We start from the raw sequence: 15,591 nt of genomic DNA on the forward strand, positions 1-15,591 counted from the left end.
GTCCCGCCCATCTAAGACAGGCGAAGAAAAACGATTCTCATTGGACAAGCACAGAAGGGTGTATCGTTAAACGGTTCTCTATTGGACAACATTTATTGGCACCACTAGCGGCGAACATGACACCCATGGGGGACTTTGATGAGCAATTAATTATATTTTGTAAATACCATATTTTGTTTCTAAATTTCATTCCCATTGTATTCTATTTTAGTTTTTTGTACATTTTTTTAAAAATATAAATACATTTCCTTTTAATTTATTTTATTTATTTATTTGTATCTTTTTTGATCCAGTCGATCCTCCATTTATTTATTTACTTCACTGTTTACTTTGTTTATTTTCTTTATTGTCTATTTCTAAACTATAAGTAATTTCTACACTTCATATTGCAATATTGTAAATATTCTAATAATCATACCAATAAAGTTTTGTTGACAATTTAACATTTATTTTGAAAATATACCTATTATTAATATACCTATATATATATATATATATATATATATATATATATATATATATATATATATATATATCTTTCTTTCTTTCTTACTTTCTTTCTTTCTGGGAAGAAAGTTCCAAATAAAATATGTTTTTGAGTAATGTGATGAATTTGTTTAAATGCTAACTGCTATAATGACTTTCATTGGTCAGTAAATAATGCAGTTTCTTATTTCAAATTTACCTTCCGAGCTCGCTGTGCATAACACCGCGGAGACTCACAGCATGTGGAGGCTCATGCTACTCTCCGCGATCCACGCACAACTTACCACGTGCCCCATTGAGAGTGAGAACCACTAATTGCGACCACGAGGAGGTTACCCCATGTGACTCTACCCTCCCTAGCAACCGGGCCAATTTGGTTGCTTAGGAGACCTGGCTGGAGTCACTCAGCACACCCTGGATTCAAACTCACGACTCCAGGGGTGATAATCAGCGTCAATACTCACTGAGCTACCCAGGCCCCAACAGTACATCTTTTTAAATTTAATAATTATATTTTTAAATTTAAATATATTATCCCCACACATTTAAATGTACTCTTTTTCAGTGTATTCACCAAGATTTTACTTTTTCTATGCTATGCAGAGAACTCAGTTAAAAAAGTAAGCTCTTCAAAGATGTCATCCCGCACTAGGTGATGAGAAATAACCTCAGTCTTATATCATCAGCAAAGGACAGTAGATTGCTCTGAAATGATGGGTCTCAGAGGAAACTGATAAGAACTTCTGGATCCGACAGGACTCAAAGGTGCTGAAAGAAAAAGAATGTCAGTGTCTTAGAGATTGTTTCCCTTTTTGAAGCAGCACAGAATTGGTCACTATGTTATCTCTGCTGTCCAAGGACACATCAGTCAAATAGGAGACTGCCAGATCGACCCTGTCCTACACAATCAATGCCCTTTCCTCCCTGGTTTGTTACAGCAGAGATCGTCAGGAGATAGAGGGGAGCAGGCCCACAGCAATATATACTGAAAACAGAAAGCAATTAACAACCTATCGCCTCTCTCTCTCTCTCGCTCTCTCTCTCCAGTGCTGAAGAAGTAATTCAAAGTATTTAGAATTCATTACTCACCTTGAGTAATCTAACGGAATACGTTACAAATTACATTTTTCAGCATGTATTCTGTAATCTTTAGTGGATTTCAAAAGAAACCCTCCCATCCCTGTATGTATATATATATATATATATATATATATATATATATATATATATATATATATATATATATATACATACATATACACTGGCGGCCAAAAGTTTGGAATAATGTACAGATTTTGCTGTTTCGGAAGGAAATTTGAACTTTAATTCACCAAAGTGGCATTCAACTGATCACAAAGTATAGTCAGGACATTACTGATGTAAAAAACAGCACCATCACTATTTGAAAAAAGTCATTTTTGATCAAATCTAGACAGGCCCCATTTCCAGCAGCCATCACTCCAACACCTTATGCTTGAGTAATCATGCTAAATTGCTAATTTGGCACTAAAAATCACTTGCCATTATTTCAAACACTGCTGAAAGCTATTTGGTTCATTAAATGAAGCTTAACATTGTCTTTGTGTTTGTTTTTGAGTTGCCACAGTATGCAATAGACTGGCATGTCTTAAGGTCAATATTAGGTCAAAAATGGCAAAAAAGAGAAAGCTTTCTCTAGAAACTCATCAGCCAATCATTGTTTTGAAGAATGAAGGCTTGAATGCTTGAAACTGCCAAAAAACTGAAGATTTCATACAATGGTGTACACTACAGTCTTTGTTGTGTCGTTGGCCTTAACTAACACAACTACATAATAATAAACAAGCAGAGACGGACTTGTTGCTTTTCACAAGTTTTTAGTTGAACAGTCGGAACTCCCATTAGAATGCACACATCACATTGGATATTAATACGCTACACGACTCATTCGTGTAGTGTAATAAAGTAGTGCCTTAAATGTACATATATTACTGTCTTCAAAGACAAAGGACAACTGGCTCCAACAAGCACAGAAAGAGATGTGGAAGGCCAGACGTACAACTAAACATCAGAGTCTCTAGTTTGAGAAATAGACGCCTCACATGTCCTCAGCTGACAGCTTCATAGAATTCTACCCGCTCAGCACCAGTTTCATGTACAACAGTAAAGAGAAGACTCAGGGGTACCAGCCTTATGGGAAGAATTGCAAAGAAAAAGCCACTTTTGAAACAGAAAAACAAAAAGAAAAGGTTAGAATGGTTAAAGAAACACAGACATTGGACAACAGATAATTGGAAAAGAGTGTTATGGATCTGAACCCCATTGAACTTTTGTGGGATCAGCTAGACTGTAAGGTGCGTGAGAAGTGCCCGACAAGACAGCCACATCTATGGCAAGTGCTACAGGAAGCATGGGGTGAAATGTCACCTGAGTATCTGGACAAACTGACAGCTAGAGTGCCAAGGATCTGCAAAGCTGTCATTGCTGCATGTGGAGGATTTTTTGATGAGAACTCTTTGAAGTAGTTTAAGAAGTTCTGAACATCAATTTCAAATTGAAATAGTCATTTTTCACGTTATCAATGTTCTGACTATTGATAATGACTATTGATTGTGATCATTTGAATGCCACTTTGGTGAATAAAAGTACCAATTTCTTTCCATAAGAGCAAAATCTGTACATTATTCCAAACGTTTGGCCGCCTGTGTGTGTGTGTGTATATATATATATATATATATATATATATATATATATATATATATATATATATATATAATTATTATTGTTATTATGTATATTATAATAAGGATGATCATTATTATTGTTAATAATAGTAATTAAATAATAAAATATACAGTAAGTTATAGCAAAAATAAAATTAATAGTTAAAGCAACAGTAAAATATAAAATTCAAAGTACATCACCAAAGTACAGCAGCCTAAATATTAAAAGATTTCTTCCAAAGTACAGAAAATAGTTTCATTTTTTGTTAAGGTGCTAAATTCCCTTTTTGTTTCGAAGCTTATTGTTCATAATATACCTCATACTGTCAATGATCTAAAATTCAACTTTACTCATAACAGAAAACGACAGCAGGCATGTTTTAGCAACAAGACTACATTTCCCTATGAGCTCAAACGTCAGCTGATCTTGCTGAACAAGGCTTTTCATTGGCTGAAACTCATAATGAGGTCACGTGACGTTTGTTTGGGTGTAGTAGCGGAAAGATGGCAGCTGACACAGGCAGATACAGGAGTGCTGTCTGCAAAAGACCCCTCCAGTTTACTCATATCTGTAATAAGGTGAGCCCGAAATTTTTACAGTGTCCGTTTCGTCCAGCTTCAGTTCTCGTAAAAAATTTGACAGGAATGGACTGTCATTTAACATTACTCCTAAAGAAACATCCTGTTATTCTTTCATATTTTCTTTACTCAGATAAGTTATTTCACTGCCTCTTCATTTGAGGTTTTTCTTTTCGTCACCTCGATTTATATTCTGGCTGTTTGAGGTTTCCTTAATGACAGCGAGTCTGTAGTCATGCTGAGGGACGAGTGTTGAATGGACAGTGTTTATGTGTTGTCATGTCTTACTACCTAGTGAGCTGCCTACATAGACAACACAATCTGGGCTTCATAGACGTGTACGTTCGTTTTAGACGCCTGCGATGCCCACAAATGCTGTATAGGTAGGCTTCTTTGATAAATGTGCATTATTGCTGTCTAATTAATGTAAATATATTAATTGCATTATATTAATAAAATAAATAATGTAATAAGCCTATCTGACCAAACGCACGGCTTTCCCTTTCTTCAAAGTTTTCTTAGATTCTTTCCATCCTGTTGTCAGTGTTTATTGTTTTATGTTCATGACAGTTGCTGATGCCTGGTAAACTTATAATTAATTTTTTATCCAAATATAACATGCTCAGAATCAAACAGTGGTTAGTTGCATAGATTAAGCCCATTTTCTTCCATTCATTGCAGTTAATAAGTTGTAAGAGGTCCATCACAGATTTCACCCATCAGTCGTTTCCATTAGGATGTGCACAGGCCCATTCAGTGAGGTCATAAAAGAGCGAGTTTACATTTAGAAACCATATCTGCACGATCAGTTCATGACTGCCAACTCGAATTGACTTTTCCTCACTGAATACTGGCTCTCGCTACCCTCCTGTTCTTTCGCTCACCTTCTCCTTCTCTCTGAGCTCTTTGATGACTGTAATGAGCTCTTTCGGGAGATTGTGCGCTGCCTCCCTTTACCGCGTGATTTAAAGTCATACCGCAGTGTAAATGAGTCAGGACAGAGTTTGGGAGCTGAGCTGTCCTGTCTGGCAGTGTGCCTTCTGGAATACTCATTGGATTGACAAAACCCCAGTGGGTCTCTCGGAGTGGGAGGGCGTCTGATGATGAATTGTGAAATTGTGTTGCAAAGGCCAAAATCCATCTAAATCTGTCTTGAGTGTTTGCAACATAAAGATGACGGGATGTGTTTAGATTGGGGATGGGCATGAGTACTCGAGTACTTGGGTACTCGGACATGGCAGCAATAATCGATCATGAAAATGATGATCGATATTGATCATGCATGATGTGACTTTTCACTTAATTCGAAATCCAGTGACAATTACCTGACAACTAAACACACAAACAAAGAGGGAGCTTATTCTTAATTTTGAAATTGATTACGTTGTGGTTTTGAGGGGTTCATTGATTGTCAGAGACGTCTCATAGCAATCAAACTGATATACGACACTGCAATGCTATTGTTACGATAATCAAAAGAGAGTGTAATTAACCGTGTTTTGAGCACCTGTCTCTGCAAAACGTTTGGTAAACACGTTTTATTGTCATTTCATGTCAGAACTTTGACTAGTAAAGTAAATGAAGTAAATGTTTGTCACTGACTGTAAACCTCCCTGCCATGCGTGAAGTAACACGCACCTGTATCTCGAGTTGAAAATTTCTGCACGAGTTTCCAAGTTAGATGTCCAATATGAAGTGTCATTCCGTTGCACTTTCCCCAGTTGAAAGGTGGAAATTCAGACTCTCCGAGTTGAATGGAAGGTTTCATGAATCACAGCAACAACAATACAGAGCATCGCGGCTTTCCTCACAAGAGCGAACATTTGGGGACACACACATACACACACCAGGCATGTGTGGCAGTGGACTCAACACGCTGAAGCAACACATATACAGCAGGCGAGTGTTTCAAACAGCTAGATAGAGCTAGACAGAGCGCAGCTGAATGGAACACAATGCAGTGTCTTCAAACTGAACTTCAATTTAACACGCATATTAAAAATGCAATGGTTATGGCGTCTCCTGTTATTTGAAAATAGACTGTTCAGACAGTCACTAAAAAAACTGGTGTGCGCTTACTAAGATTACTACGATAACCTTAAGGAAGAACAGACTGATGTGCATTGGGCAGATTTTTTCAGAGTTGGACAGCAAATCTTCACATAATGATAAAATATGATGCATTATATTTTGAATCTTTTGTACATTTTGTAACACATTATTTTATAACAGCCTATAATAATGAATAGACGATACACTGGAACAACAAGGCACAATGCAGCAGCCATAGATTTTTGTCTGACATGTTATTATATATACAGTTTTGAACATGTAATTGCCCCTCGAGTACTCGACAAGTACTCGAGTAATTAGTACGAGTACTCGAGTAGACAAAATGACCAAAATGCCCATCCCTAGTTTAAACTGGGATCAGCACTTCTCTGTCACTCATGCTGTGATTTATAGAAGCTTTATAGAAGTAAATCATTCAAGTGTGATTTTCTGGTGTTAGAAATAGCAATAAAAACTATATAAAAAGAATTACTATTCATAACAATTAAACATTGACACCCCCTCCATCATAAATAAGAATTAAGTATTACCGCCCCCTCAATCATATATAAAAATTAAACATTGACACTCCCTCTATCATATACTTTTAACTCCATCAAATGTAAAAAAATAAATATTTTATTTTATCCCCTTTTCTCCCCAATTTGGCATGCCCAATTCCCACTGCTTAGTAGGTCCTTGTGGTGGCGTGGTTACTCACCTCAATCAGGGTGGCGGAAGTCAAGTCTCAGTTGTCTCCGCTTCTGAGACAGTCAATCTGCGCATCTTATCTCGTGGCTCGCTGTGCATGACACTGCGGAGACTCGCAGCATGTGGAGGCTCATGCTATTCTCCACGATCCACGCACAACTTACCACGCGCCCCATTGAGAGCGCCCATTGAGAGCGAGAACCACTAATCACAACCACGAGGAGGTTACCCCATGTGACTCTACCCTCCCTAGCAACTGGGCCAATTTGGTTGCTTAGGAGACCTGGTTGGAGTCACTCAGCATGCCCTGGATTCGAACTCCTGACTCCAGGGGTGGTAGTCAGCGTCAGTACTCGCTGAGCTACCCAGGCCCCCATCAAATGTAACAATTAAGCACTGACACCCTTCTCATTATATGTAACATTTATACAACATTGCATCACCTGGCAACAAGACCAATCATGTGGTGCATGCTGCATTTTCCAGCCCTTAAAGCTGCACTATGGAAGATTTGTTTTGTTTAAAAATGAAAAAAATGGCATTATTGATTGAGTACATTAAAAAACATCGTTCAAAGCAATGTCCTTACCTTACCCTGATTCACTACTGCAGTGTTTCCCACATGGTTTAAAATGCGATAAAACTACAGTTCCTGTTTAGAATTAACAAAACTGTTAATATTGCAAGAGCATGACTTTGGAGCGATCTACAGTTCTGATGCCTTTCATATCTTGCCGCTCCATCATTAATCATAATGCAGCACATTTGACAAGAAAGGCAGAAATAGCAAAAATGCTTTGTGTACCAGCTGCATGGTGAAGAGAGACACTTAAAAACCTGTTACATCTCTCACCTCCATCTCTCTAGTGTTCCATCCAGGGTCGGAAATTAACAGGGACTCAAAATATGGGGGCAAAAAGATTGCCCCTGGAAAGAGTTCCTGTTGTTTTACTAATAATATCTGATATAGCTCGAAATACATACATCGCAATCTTCATTGGAATTTTCACTAAACATTATTTGTTCCATGCTGTCCGTTGTGCAGATGTTGCAGTCAGAGTCAGTGGCAGATGCTCCCACCATAAACAAGCACACACAGGCACTCACAAACATGCATCAGTTTGGTGTCGTGCTCACACACTAAATTACGTGACCGTTCGGAGTTCGGACCATTTATTCAATATATACTGTCCTAGTTAGTAACACTGTCGCTCCCTGTGCTTTAGCCTACTTCCGGCCCATCGGCTCATTTCATTTATAGATCTATCTGTTTGAAAAGCCTCCTCATCGGCGAGAAGCCAAAGGTGTGGGAGGGATGGATGTTATATATTTATTACATTATCAGGTCTTTGAGAACACAAAGTATAATGTAACCATATGCTTCAGTGTAGTTAATAATAATATTAACAAAAATAATATCTGGATAAATAGCCTTGATGTTAAATTAAACGTTATTAATGATACAATAATAATTATACATTAACCACTTGTGTATGAATCATAGTTCTAAATAATTTTCATTGTGAAATGTTTATTTTTGCATTTTTTTAATCAATTGGCATGAAGAAGTTGCTATGTTATTTTTTTAAAGCTCCTCATTCCAAATCTGGAGAAATGCTGTCATCTCCTCCACTATATTGGTGCATTTGTAGGCTATGTTAATTTAATAGCCAAAATATTTGGAAATATGTGAAAGAGAAAAAAAAAAAAACGTTTTGTTTTTATAACTATGCATATATGCAATGTACAGAACATGCAATTTTGTAATTATTGAAACATGCCATTTTTAAAATTGAATTAATTATAACATAAAATGATGACAAGGTAATTTTATAAGGTTAGAATAGATAAAAAAGAAGAAAAAAACCCCTGGAAATCAAATATTCCACCCTAATGGAAAAGTTGATTTCTGACCTTAGTTCCATCTGACATGTACAGGAATTGAGAAAAGTAGTACTCCATGAGATTTTGGTGAGTTTGTTGTGTTTAGGATGTTTTAGTGTTTTGAGAGCCGTGTAAGCGGGAATTCCCCCTCATTTTCAGAAATAAATTTCAGGTCCTGGTTACTTCAACTTGATTAGTTAACATTACAAATAATCTAACGTTACATGAGCCAACTTGCTCCTCAGATGCTGAAAATAGTTACTTTGTCAGAGCCGCTGGTAATGACATTGCCGTTTGATAATTAGCTAACATTAGCTAGCTAGATATAACGTAACATACGTTATACATAATTTTTCACTACAAGCAGCCGGATATGTCAGTTGACATAAGTGAGGACAGGGCTCGACATTAAGCACTGTCATGTGCTTGTCCTCCGGACAAGTAAATTGGTCTGAGGCAAAGGTCAAAGCCGGTGTCTTCGTCGGACCACAGATAAAGAAGGATTTTGGATTCATAAGTTGTTTTTTTCTGACTTTATGTGAACGAAAAGACACAAATTCGCCTGTTTTCTCATTGGAAATAGGTAAATTTCGAAATATCACTGTCCTGTTCACAAAAGCAAAGTTTGTGGGGAATAATAGCCATTTTCTATACTTTTGAGGCATAAGCAATTAGGAAATAACACTTACTACCCAGGAACAAAAATTGTGTTACATAGTGTTATAAAGAACAGATGACAGAAAAGCCGTCTATGCGCATGTATGACACGCTGTTTGTACGGAGGCGTGCAGTCTCTTGGAACATGCGCATGTAAAAGATTCTCACTCTTTCTTTGTTTCTGTCTTCTGAATTTTTTTTTTTGCAAGAACAGTATCATCTGTGAGTGCTGCAAATGACCTCAGACATCTCAGCTCAGGAGGTGCTTTGAGATCAGTTCGCTTTATTTCCACAGAGCTGTTCGTAGTGAGCGCAACTTTAACCACAAAATTATACATTAGGAATCAACTTATAACCCTTTATAACCCCCCGCACAAATATAAAATAATTAAATACCCACATATAAACAGACACACAAATAGAAATACATAAGTACATAAAAAAGTCAAAGTTCAACATATAGGGAAAAAAATAAATAAATAAAAAATTGTCTCCCTCCACTGCCCCACACTAGGACCTCTCAAAATGAGACAAATAACTGCCCCATTTTCTGCCATAACTCGAGAGGTTCCCCAGCCGTCTGGAAGGCATCTCCTCGAAAGCTGCCACTTTACCCAACTCGGTGCACCACTCACGAAATGAGGGTGCATCAGTTGACTTCATCCCCTAAGGATTAGCTGTCTGCCAATCATCATGCTGGTAAGGACCCAGCTTTTCATGTATTTATCTCCTATATTCAGGACCCCTCCATCACCCAAAATACAAAATCTGGGGCAAAATAAAAACTGAGTGTCCAGTACGTCTCACACAAAACGCTGGATCCTCAACCAATATTCCTGAACCTTAATACAACCCCAAAAAACATGGGTTGTGTCCCCGTCTTCTGACTGGCATCGCCAGCAGGTCTTTAAGTCCAAGCCTATACAATCTAGAGGGGGCCCAGTAGAATCGATAACATATCTTAAATTGCATCAGACGGATCTTTGCATCTCTAGATGCAGACCTGATGCTTTTTAGGATTCTAGCCCACTCTCCCTCCTCCAATACCAAGTTTAAATCTTTCTCCTATAATCTCTTGAGAGAAGACGAAGCTCCATCCCCCAGACTCTGAATTAACAGGGAGTAATACACAGAAGCTCCATGACCTTTCCCATAAGCAGTAATCACCATTTCCAAAGTATCTGCAGCTTTAGGGGGGTGTACTCCACTCCCAAAAACAGTACAGAGCAGGTGGCGCAGCTGTAAAAACCTAAAGAACTGGGATCTAGGAATTTTAAAATGTTGAACCAAATTATCAGAAAATCTCAGTACTCCACTCTCATATAGGTCACCGAGTATAGTAACCCCCCTCCCAATCCACTCTGACCAACAGAAAGGGGACTTCTTAATATGTAATTTTGGTTTCAGCCATATGCTTGAGGCAACATATAAATAAATATCCGGATTAAACACTCTGGACACTTTAGTCCAAACCATGTGCAAATGCGAAATAACGGGGTGTGACTTAACTTCTCCGGTTAGTTTGATCGAAAGGCTTTGCAATGGCGAAATAGGGGCAAGAAATTCTTGTTCAATAAGAAACCAAGGAGGGGCCCTCTCAGGTTGAAGCGACCAGTGAGCCAAATGTCTAAGATCGAACGCATAATAATAAAACAAAATCTTGGGTAGGCCTAGCCCACCCTTGTTAATCGGCCTATGTAACTTATTGAAATGCAACCTGGGACGTTTTCCATTTCAAATAAAGGACTTCGCTATGCTATCAAATTGTTTGAAATAAGAGAGGGGGAAATCTACAGGGAGAGACTGTAGCAGGTAGTTGAATTTTGGAATACAATTAATTTTAATAACATTAACCTTCCCAATTATAGATAAATGTAATGAAGCCCACCTGCCCACATCGCTCGAAAACCTTTTAATTAAAGGGTCAAAATGAACGTTAACTAAATCACATAAATTTGCTGGGAATAAAATGCCCAAATACTTAATGCCCTGTTTGGGCCAATGAAAGGTGCCCGGTTGAAAAGCCGTTACTGGGCAGTACGCTGTCAGTGCCAAAGCTTCGGATTTAGACCAATTAACTCTGTATCCTGAAAATTTTGTAAAGGAATGAATAATTCTGTGGAGGCAAGGCATAGATCAAGTAGGGTTGGAGATGAATAATAAAATATAATTTGCGTAAAGCAGAAGCTTATGTACCACACCTCTTGCCAACGCCCCTGGAAAATCATCCTCCTTTCTTATCGCGGCCGCTAATTGTTCCAGGGCAAGACAGAACAATAATGGGGAAAGAGGGCAACCCTGCCGGGTACCCCTATTCAGAGTAAAATAATCTGAAATTAATCCATTTGTTTGTACTGCTGCTACCGGGTGTCTATAAAGTAACTTAATCCAAACAATAAAAGTATTCCCGAACCCATATGTTTCCAAAATCTTAAAAAGATAATCCCATTCTACCATATCAAATGCCTTTTCGGCATCATGTGAGATGGCAGCGACCGGAGTCTGATCATTCGCTACTGATCACATGATATTAATTAGACACCTGATGTTATCAGAAGAGCTGCGGCCCCGAATAAACCCCACCTGATCTGTATGTATAAGAGATGTTATAACTTTACTTAATCGGTTAGCCAGAATTTTTGACAACATTTTTACATCTAGCTGGATCAGGGAAATTAACGGTAACTCTTATACTCACTTGGATCTTTGTCCTTTTTAAGAATCAGACTGATCCGGGCTTGTGTCATGGTTGGGGGAAGCTTTCCATTCTTTAATGATTCCGTATAAACTTCTAGCATAAGTGGAGCCTATTTTGTAGAATAAGATCTAAAAAAATTCAGCGGCAAAGCCATCTGGCCCCGGAGCCTTGCCTGTAGGTAAGGCCTTAATTACCTCGTCAATCTCCTCCAAGGTTATTTCTGAATCAAGAGAATTGTTTTGCTCAGTCGTCAGTTTAGGGAGTTCTAATGGTTCCACAAAGTTCCTAATATCTTCATCAGTGGACGAAGACGTGGAACTATAGAGATCAAGATATAATTCTTTAAAGCATTATTAATATCAGTGGCCGAGGTAAAAATTTCACTACCAGCAGATTTCACTGAGGGAATGGTAGAAAAAGACCCTGTCTGTTTTATATATCTAGCCAAAAGTTTTCCTGCTTTGTCTTCCGACTCAAAATATGACTGTCTTGCCCTGAATAACCAAAACTCCACTTTCCGCGACAAAATAGTATTATATCTGTATTTTAAATGGGTCAGTTCTCTGAGGCTATTAGACGACATTCGGCACTTCAGCTCTGCCTCAACACTTTTAATATTCTCTTCTAATTCCACGAGTTCTCGTGCTTTGGATTTTTTGATGTATGAGGCATACTGTATGATCCGACCCCTAAGAACTGCCTTAAGTACCTCCCAAGCCATGACCAGTTGGTCTCCATATGAACATTGATTTCAGCCTTTAACATTTGTTGAAAATCAGGATTTTGCAAAAGGGATACATTAAAGTGCCAACTATATGATTTCTTTTTCTCCGTATGAGGCAACACCTCTAAACTCACCAGGGCGTGATCTGAGTGTAAGATATTTCCAATTGAGCAATCAACAACAGATTAAATGAGGGATTTATATATATATATATATATATATATATATATATATATATATATATATATATATATATATATATATATATATATATATATATAAATCTATTCTAGAATAAATCTTATGGACTGATGAAAAAAAATATAGTCCCTACCAGATGGGTTCAAAAGTTTCCAAATATCTGTAAGACCAAGATTTTTACACATCTTGTGAAGCGTCAATGTTGCTCTAGGGGGCTTACACACTTTTGCTTCACTATGATCAAGGACTGAGTCCATCAAAAGATTAAAGTCTCCTCCCAAAATTATATCATGAGGGGTGCCAGCGGCTTGCAACATCCTTCAAGATCTATAAAAAAGCCTGAATTTCTGCTAAAACAATAATGACTCTTCCTGATTTATCTTTAATCTGTTTGAGAAATTTGAATTGTAGATGTTTATTTATCAATATAATGACCCCCCTGCTCTTACTTGAGCCAGCACTAAAGAAAACATGTCCACCCCATATCTTCCCAAATTTTTCAGCTTCCTGTGGGGAAAAATGCGTTTCTTGAAGAAACACTATATCATATTTCTTACATTTAAGAAAAGAAATAACTTTCCTTCTTTTTATGGGGTGCCCCAACCCACTCACATTCCATGTGGAGAGAGACAATCCACTCATATTAACAATTGACATTTTGATATAATAGAAAAAATAAATCGTGTGTCAAAAACAAGATTATACAGACCACATTCCAACATTAGTGCAACAATCAAACCCCAAACTTCCCCCCGAACAAAACAAACAGAAAAAAGAAAAACGTGCACATTAATCCCGCGCACGACAGCACCGGCGTCAATCCCTCTAAACTCAAAAGGTCCATGTACGCATACGAGAACCCCCGCGACAACTTTGCTGTCGGATTATTCAAGTTCGGTGCTTCTGCAGAAATTTTGTAAGGCAACACCACGTAACAGAAAATACTTTGTAAAACAGACCCCAGCCAATAGGCAGAATAAACACAAAGATCATGTAGATTCATTTACAGAACTGTCTTGAAGGTGTGTTCCTCCACAAAACAAACTCCAGCTGATATAAAGCTGTTCAATTTCCTCGGACAGATAAACAATTGTTCAGTGAGCCGGCTGTTATGAGTGCAGCAGATGACATAATCATTCCAATGTCCCTTAAAAATACTCCACAAAACAAACTCCAGCCAACAGGAGGCGTAAGCACAAAGAACGATCAGATTCATCCACAGCTGATCCAAAGTGAGTGTTATTCCACAAAACAAGCTCCAGCCGCCAGGCGGAACCAACACAAAAAACAAAACAAACAAAAAAACAGACGCCCCGGTTTCTCGATTGGTCAAGTGTGTATTGAGCGAGTCAAATTCACTCGGAGGCTGCATAAAAAAATGAAATAAAAAATCAATAAACAAAAAAATACGCCATGACTTAGTCAGTCCATCAACTTTATAAAAGAGATCCTTTGTTTAGGCATGAAGATATTTTGCAGTCATACTTAATGTCCATTCTCAATCTGGCCGGGAACTTCAGTGTAAAAGCGATCATCCGTCCATGCAAACGTTTCTCGAAGGTGTCATGCCACAAACAAACTGCAGCCGCTAGGCGGAGCCAATGCAAAAAGAAACAAAAATGGTGCCCAGCTTCCTCAGACAGCCAGAGTAAGCACAGCGAGTTAATCCACTCTGGAGCTACATGAAAAACCCCAAATGGCTTACTCACCCATTGTTTTTATAAAAGACAGTGCTTGCTTTGGACACGTAAATCCCCTCAACCATCCTTCGTTTCTATTCTCAGTTTGGCCGGAAACATCAGTGCAAAAGCGATCTTCCGTTGATGTAAGAGTTTCTTACATTCCTTGAATCGATCGCGTTTCTCTCTTGTCACATTCGCAAAGTCCGGGAATAAGAAAATATTGTGATTCTTCCAAGAAAGCTTTCCTTTGCTCCTCGCCTGGCGCAACACAAGATATTTATCAGATGATCTCAGAAATTTGGACAGAATTGATCGGGGCCTGTCTCCCTCAGCAGATCTGTGAGCCGGGACTCTGTGAGCTCGCTCGATTTCCAGTTTATGGCCTGTTATGTCGAGCAGACTCGGAAAGAGCTCGTCTAGGAATTTCACCATATCTCGGCCTTCTTCATGCTCAGGAATTCCAACAATTCGTATGTTATTCCTTCGGCTCCAATTTTCACGACTATTTTGGACGCGGGCGGATTAGCGGATAATTCCCTTTGCGAAGACTCCAGATAAACAATTCATTTCTCAACCTCTGTCACTCTTGTGACCAACTCAGAGAATTTTGTTTCCATCACCGTAATCGATCGACGTATTACAGCGAGATCCTCCAAGTCAGCAACGACCTTCGTCAGCATCACTGAGATGTTGGACAGTTGACGCTGGATTTCATCTCCCGACGAGCCTTCCAAATCGAGTTCCCGGTCTGCAGGCCCAGAGGTTTCATCTTGAGCACGTAAGCGTCTTTTAATGTCTCCAGAGCCAGAGGATTTTGACTTCTTTGCCATGTTTACCTCAAAGAACAAATATGTACTGGGTGTATCGAATCTCACTGGATTATAACATGAAAATAATTAAAAAAAACAGCAAAGTGCTCAGAGCTTGTGATTCTCACATCTGCTTCTCGCATGGCGTCATGTGATCCCCACAAGTACAACATTTTAATACAAATTGCTTTTTTCTCCGTTGTTTACGTTCACTTTAGACATCACTCTCTGTTTACATGAATACCTCACCAAGAGGTATTTCAGGCGTGCATTAGCGCGAGCATGTTCAGCACACACACATACGCCGCCTGTCAATCAAACACGGCGCAACTGTTTCTAGATCGCTAGCGAATTATAAAATGATGTGCTCTGGATTACTTTCAACAGCAGAATAAGAATATGAACT

The 15,591-nt window shown here is 38.5% G+C and overlaps 1 pseudogene; it reads left to right on the plus strand.

Moving 5' to 3' along the window:
• Positions 1 to 3,651: 3,651 nt before the first annotated feature.
• LOC127436600 (exocyst complex component 4-like) overlaps positions 3,652 to 15,591 on the plus strand; it is a 190,938-nt pseudogene continuing 178,998 nt past the window's right edge.

The sequence above is a fragment of the Myxocyprinus asiaticus genome, chromosome 47 (genome assembly GCF_019703515.2).
Source record: "Myxocyprinus asiaticus isolate MX2 ecotype Aquarium Trade chromosome 47, UBuf_Myxa_2, whole genome shotgun sequence".
Classification (NCBI taxonomy): domain Eukaryota; kingdom Metazoa; phylum Chordata; class Actinopteri; order Cypriniformes; family Catostomidae; genus Myxocyprinus; species Myxocyprinus asiaticus.